The sequence below is a fragment of the Passer domesticus genome, chromosome 6 (genome assembly GCF_036417665.1).
Source record: "Passer domesticus isolate bPasDom1 chromosome 6, bPasDom1.hap1, whole genome shotgun sequence".
Taxonomy (NCBI): domain Eukaryota; kingdom Metazoa; phylum Chordata; class Aves; order Passeriformes; family Passeridae; genus Passer; species Passer domesticus.
This window is the reverse complement of record NC_087479.1, coordinates 73246831-73252830: the sequence shown is the minus strand read 5'-3', so window position 1 is coordinate 73252830 and position 6000 is coordinate 73246831. Positions and strand designations below refer to the sequence as shown.

The window sequence follows — 6000 nt, the reverse complement described above, 5'->3', positions numbered from 1 at the left end:
GGGTGCTGGACCTGCCAGTGTGTGAGGTGAATTCAGAGACCATGGAGAGGCTGCTTCCACAGCCCCTTGCCCACTGCAGTGCCGTGTCTTAGGAAGGAAGCAGATGTTGTACTCTATTACCAAATTCTGCCAGATTTGCCCTGGAAATACTGATGTGTAAGACCCCTCTCACTGCAATGAAGGCTTAGGTATTTGCCACTGACTTGTTTATGGTTTTGTATTCCTCACATATCCATGCGTGGTGCTCAAGGAGCAAGTTTGTTGCCAGTTAGTTTAGAGTCATTTCTTCACAGGCCAAAGGCCAGACTTGATGACCTCTGGGCAAGAGTCCCTGGGCTCTGGTGAGCTGTGCTAGGACAGAAGGAGTCACAAAAGGCACCAGTCTTGAATCCTTCTTTTCTCTTTTGTTGGCAGCCTGAGCCATCAACTGCTAAAAAGTGGTGCCTTGACAACCTGGTGACCCAGAGAAAGCAAGGATTGATGCCAAAAGAGGGTCTCAGGGAAATTGCCCATAGGAATGGATGTGAGGAGGGTGCAAAGCATGAGCAGGGCATCAGCAGCACTTCCTGCCAGCACCACTCCAAGGCAAGGGAGCGTCCTCCCAAGAGCTGTGGCCAAGTGGCCGAGGACACTCACAAGACCTCTGGCCAAACCACCAAGCATTTTCACAAGACCTCTGGCCAAGTGACTCAGGCTCCTCAGGAATCTCACGTTATGAGCACACTCAGCTCTCTGAAGCCTCTTGTGCACACCAAGGAGGCCTTGCCCAGGAAGACTGTGGGTATCAAAAGGCCCAGCAAGTCCCTGGTGCATGACAAATGGAAAAAAGTCCTGAAACTGGAGAGTGAGCCTGGTCCTTTGGAGGTCAGAGACCAGTCTTGCAAGCACCAGCCCCGAGTCAAGAAAACAGAGGAGCCAAAATCCACCACTAAAAAAGCCCTGCAGCCGGCACTTCACAAGCCCTCTGAGGAGAGAAAGGACAAGGGCTCCCAGCAGACCAAGGCCAAAGGCTTTTTGGATGCCAGGCTCCTGAGACATGCTCAGGAATGTGATGCCCTCATCCCCAGTGACCACAGGCATGGGGAATGGCACAAGGAGAAAGTGCCCTTGCCTCCTGGGGAGAAGAAGTTGTTCTTGCCTTCAAGGAAGGCAGACTTGAAGAGGAAAGCCATGAGGAGTCCAGAGGAGTCCCCTGGAAAGAAGAAGGTGAGAGGGGCCAGGGCAGGTGGGTTTGGACAATGAGCAAGATGGTGCTTGAAAAACCCACATGGAGTTTCCCCTTCATAGGTTGTCAGTGGAGCCATGATGCTTCTCCTCTCAAGGGAGTTCCAGTGTGTTATTTTTAATGTTTTCAGCCAGAATCTATCAAAGTGAGCTGTATTGGTCTGTACTTTAGGTAAACTTTTATGACCTGAGTCAATTTTTTCCCTTTTTTTATTCTTCCTACTAGAAGGAAGACAAAGGGGACACTCCCAGGAAGAAAAAGGAATGAGACAAAACATTGCCAACCAAATAATTTTGGCTTTCAGCCAACAAAGGCTCCAATCAACTGAAGTGAGTATGCAGTGATGGGATGTAAGAAAGATGTGCAAATCTAAGTCTCTCTTCAGAAGGGTAGCATGAAGAACTGGATCTCCTGTCCAGACACTCCAGAGTTTGCTTCTAACATGGTGTGCCTTCTGCAACTTCAGCTGCTGCAAATTGGCCTTTACTTGCTGGAAGCTGCTGTTGGTTGGTGGTTTATGTAGAAATCATAAATTGGATGGGATTGTTGTTGCCATGTTGGAGCATGTCTTAAGTTGTTTATTTTTTAGCATTAGTCTTATTCCATGGTTATGACAACGAGAAGTTTACATTTTTGGTAGCAGACATGGAACTCAGTGTTACAATTTACTATGAAAGTTTTTGACTAATCACACAAAGCAAATCATCTAGACAGTAGTTCTATCTAACTACTATATGTGCATGTATTTTTTGTTAAAAATATCTTTGCTTTTTTTGAGTGTAATACTTGTTTGTAAACTTTAAAAGACAATGCACAGAGCTCTATAATTAAGCTTAGAACTTCTTAATATCTTGCTAGATATACTTTTCTGTAGCTTAGGGACAAGTGTTAATATACAGAGCATTTTTTGATTTGTCTTAGTTTTCTACATCTTCTGTAATTTTTCTGTTGATAAATCTTAGGACCATTGCTTAGCTCTCATCGTAGCTTTTTTGTCTCTGAGGTTTGCTTTTTGTAGCTTTCCTAAAACTCTGTGATTTTAAGAATTCCCACAGCAGCACCCAGTGCAGAAAGCAGCTCTGAAGGTGTAGGTGGGTCAGGGTAGGGAGCCTTTCCCTTCTGACATTCTCTGAAAGCACAGAGGTGTCAGGGCTGTTGATTGTCTGGGAGAAGGGCTGTTCCAATGGCATTAGGAATGGAAGAGCTTTGATTCTGGAATTCCTTCCTCTCTTTTCCTCAGGGAAAATGAGCAGCTGTCTTAGTCATGTGCTGGCTTTTGGAGTGGCAAGGGTGGGAGGTAGTTTTGGGCAGAGAGGGCTCTGGAGCAGGTCGGGGATGGTGCTGTGCTCTGTGTCAAATGGTCCTTGGTGCAGCATCAGCTGAGCCAAGGCAGAGCAGCTGGAGAGCACATTTGCAGTGAGTGGGGACCAAAGCACGGGAAAAGTGGCTGCTGAAAGAGGTGAGAGGACTGTGCCATGCACAGCAGAGTCAGGCAAGAAGTGCAGCCTTACACCTGAGCCTTCTCACTGCGTTTAACTTCATTTCCTGCTCTTCTGATGCTGCAATCCATGAGCTGGGAATTTCTGCTTGGTGTGTTCTTGAAAACTTTGCAAAGCTGACTGCAAATGGTGCAAATGAGCAGTGGTGAAACAAAGTTGAGAGCTAATTGGTGCTGCTTCTTGTTGCCAGAATTCCGTGGACCTCCTGATTTCAGATGATCAGAGATGTGCTAGGCCACTCTGTTATTGAATGTGAAAGTCTCTGCCAATTCAGACTGCCTTTTACTTGAAGCTTCTCGTCTTTGAAATTGTTGCCTTGTTGACACAGCACCATGAATGGCAGGATGTAGCCAAGCTTTTAAGAAATGCCTACATTCTATGTACATCAGAGTCATGAATTTGCTTCTCTTGTCCAGAGCCTCAGAAGACTCATTCCAAACTGAGAGGGCAAATGTGTTGCTGCCACCTCTGCCAGCCATGACTGCTGCACAACGTGCACCAAATTTGACCATGACGACCCAAAAGAGACCCAGAGCTGTGACTGACAACCTGGAGCTGCCTGCCGTGGATAACCCTGCCAGGAAGCAGGATGGATTCTTAGCCAAGCACAGGAAAGTGGAGGAAGACCCCAAGGAGCAATCCCAGGCCATCACCATTGGTATCCAGGAGAGCTGGTGGGAGTATTCCTGCAACCCAGGCATGCTGTGTGATGCACTGCAGAAACATCCTCTCAGATAAGTGACCATTTCTGACTGTAGGCAACTGCAACTAAAAGGAGTGTGTGTATAAAAAGGAGTGTGTTTATAAAAAGAAAAGGACTGCAGCCTGGGCCTTCGGTTTTATATCATGTAGAGAAAATTATTGCATTTATGGGTTAAAAATTAGATTTTACTGGCTGTTTATAAAAATTTGGCAGTTTAATGATGGCTCGGGGTATGGGGTCTATGATATTTGGGGGTGAGGGAGCATGTGTCAATGTTCTGTCTTAGGCCAGGTTGTGCACAGTGCATTAGCTGCCTTCTAACTGCTTGCTTTTTCCTGATCATTTTCCTGCTTCCAGCCCTCACTGCACTCCCAGCTATTGAGCAAGGAAATCTGCTGCTGTATTTCTCTGTGCTTGGGAAAAGTTGAATGGTGCAAAGCATTGTGAGCTGCCAGGTGAGAAGCCAAGGTTGCATTTCAGTTACTGGAGGGATTGCTGGGAAAGAAGGCAAGAGGGGGAGAGCCCGGTGCATAGACTATGCCTGGGAGAAATTGACATTTTCTCTGGGAATTTAGGAAAGCCTGGCTTTGCAATTGCTTTAGGCATCTCTCTCTGAGCAGCTTTCTCTTGGTGGTTTTTCAGGGATCTGCAGTGGATGAGAAGAATCCTTTTCCAGTGCCTTCTGTGCCAAATGAAGCCAAGACAAGAAGACCTGAAGTTAGGACAGTAAGTGTTTGTTTTGCAGCCCTGCCTGTAGTTTCTGAAGACAGCAGCCAGGGCTGGCCCTGCAGCCACCCAGGCCTCTGCTTCCTCATGAGCACTTCTTTTGGGAGCAAAGAGAGAGGGAGGGATGGGGCAGAGCTGCCCTCTCAGGGAAGCACTTGCTGAGTAGCTTGGCTACAGCTGAACAGCACTTGAATTTTGACTCCTTGCTGGGCCTTGGATCAGTATTGGCCAGAAATTCCTAGAGCTGCTGATCTGTTTTTGATTGTACACCTTAATAATTACAAATGTTGCATTGTCCTGTGGTACAAGCAGTGGGGAATACTGAAAAGCTGTAACCTGCCATCCCATGGGGCCTTGGCAGTGTCATTTTTCATAAAACACCAGGGTTTGTGGGCCCCTCTGGGCAAAGGGATGCATTGCCATGATCTGCTGGCAAACTTGCAAAAGAAAATAAACACGATGGGGCTAGCTGAGTGGCTGGCAGGCTGTAAAAATCCTCTGCAGAAAGAGGCAGCTGCTGAAAGTCAAAAAATCTTGCAGGTCCTCTTGTAGTAAAGTCACTCCAGTCATTGATTGTGTTCTGCCAGGTGTGCCTGTTGGATGAATGCAACCAAATGTTTTCTCTCTTGCTCCTTTTGTTCCAGAGTTTGCTGCTGAACAAAGCCCAGTGAGGGGGCCAAGAACCGGCCTGACCTCACATAGAGAATGATTCAGAACTTTCAGTGACCCAGACTGGAACCAAGTGCCTTAACTGGGTCTCCAGGATGTAAATAGTTCCAAGTTCTCTGCTCTATGGAAACCTAACAAACTCTTTTGTTTTATTTACTGTTCAATGCAAAACAACTTTTTTGTTTGTTTGTTTTGTTTTGTTTTAAATACAGTTGTATGTTCCTTTGGTTACTTTTGGAAAGCTTTGTGGTTTTTGAGTGTAATGCTTTTCTATCTGGCGAAAGAAGAGATGGGATTGGTGTCAGCCATTAAAATAAAACTGTGGAGAGAAGGATGGTATCCCAAAATCATTGTGATGACAGGAAAGAACATCTCCCTTTTCTACATCATTTCATGATGTAGGAACAGCTTAGTGCCGTACTGAAATAAAGTTCCTCTTGGGTTTGTGGTTGCTCCAGCTGCCTGCCTGTGGTGACTCACACAGCCACATTTCCCAACAATCTTTTGGATACTGCCGTGAACAAAGACAAGACTCCCAGGGAAGTTCCTCCTGAAGTGGAAGAAAAGCAATTCTTATCTCTGAGGTCTAAGCATGTGGGGCATCTGTCTGCATCTGTCAGCCCCAGACTTTGCAAAGCCCGGGCTGCAGAAACCCTCGGGGTTCACAAGCACTGACAGTGATTCTGGCAGCCAGCGCCACCCTCCAGTGGGGCTGTTTGAACTCCATTCTACAATGGCTTTCTTTTTTGGGCTTGATAAATGCATTCAGAGTGCATGGATGGGCATCTCACCCCATGGCTCCATCTAAATTCCAGAAAATCATTCTAAAATCTTCACAAACCATGACTTACATTTCTTTAGGAATTACTTGGAAAACATAAGGGCCTCTGTCAATATAGAAATATTGCTTCTAAATTTATAGACAGTTTTATGTCCCATGCAGTCATTTTGAAATGCTCTACAGAACTGCTGGATCAGCTCTAACAGGAATCTCTTCAGTGAACGTTCAGTGAGAGCAAAAGGATTTCATTCCTTCATATACTGAGCATTCAAACTATGATCTACCACAACTCACTCCACATAGAAAAACTGGAAGGTGAGGTTAGAAATAGAAGCAATTTGCCATAACTTTTGCAGATCTTTAAAACACCATTAAGAGAAATCAGAATGTTGTCAGA

General features: G+C 45.8%; 1 long non-coding RNA gene across 1 annotated transcript; it reads left to right on the top strand.

Annotated features, from left to right (window-relative positions):
* Positions 1-1503: 1503 nt before the first annotated feature.
* On the top strand, positions 1504-5400 carry LOC135304030 (uncharacterized). Its single transcript, XR_010365467.1, has 4 exons — positions 1504-1554; positions 3141-3882; positions 4070-4153; positions 4798-5400. It is a non-coding gene; the product is annotated as an uncharacterized LOC135304030 (long non-coding RNA).
* The last annotated feature ends 600 nt before the right edge of the window (positions 5401-6000 follow it).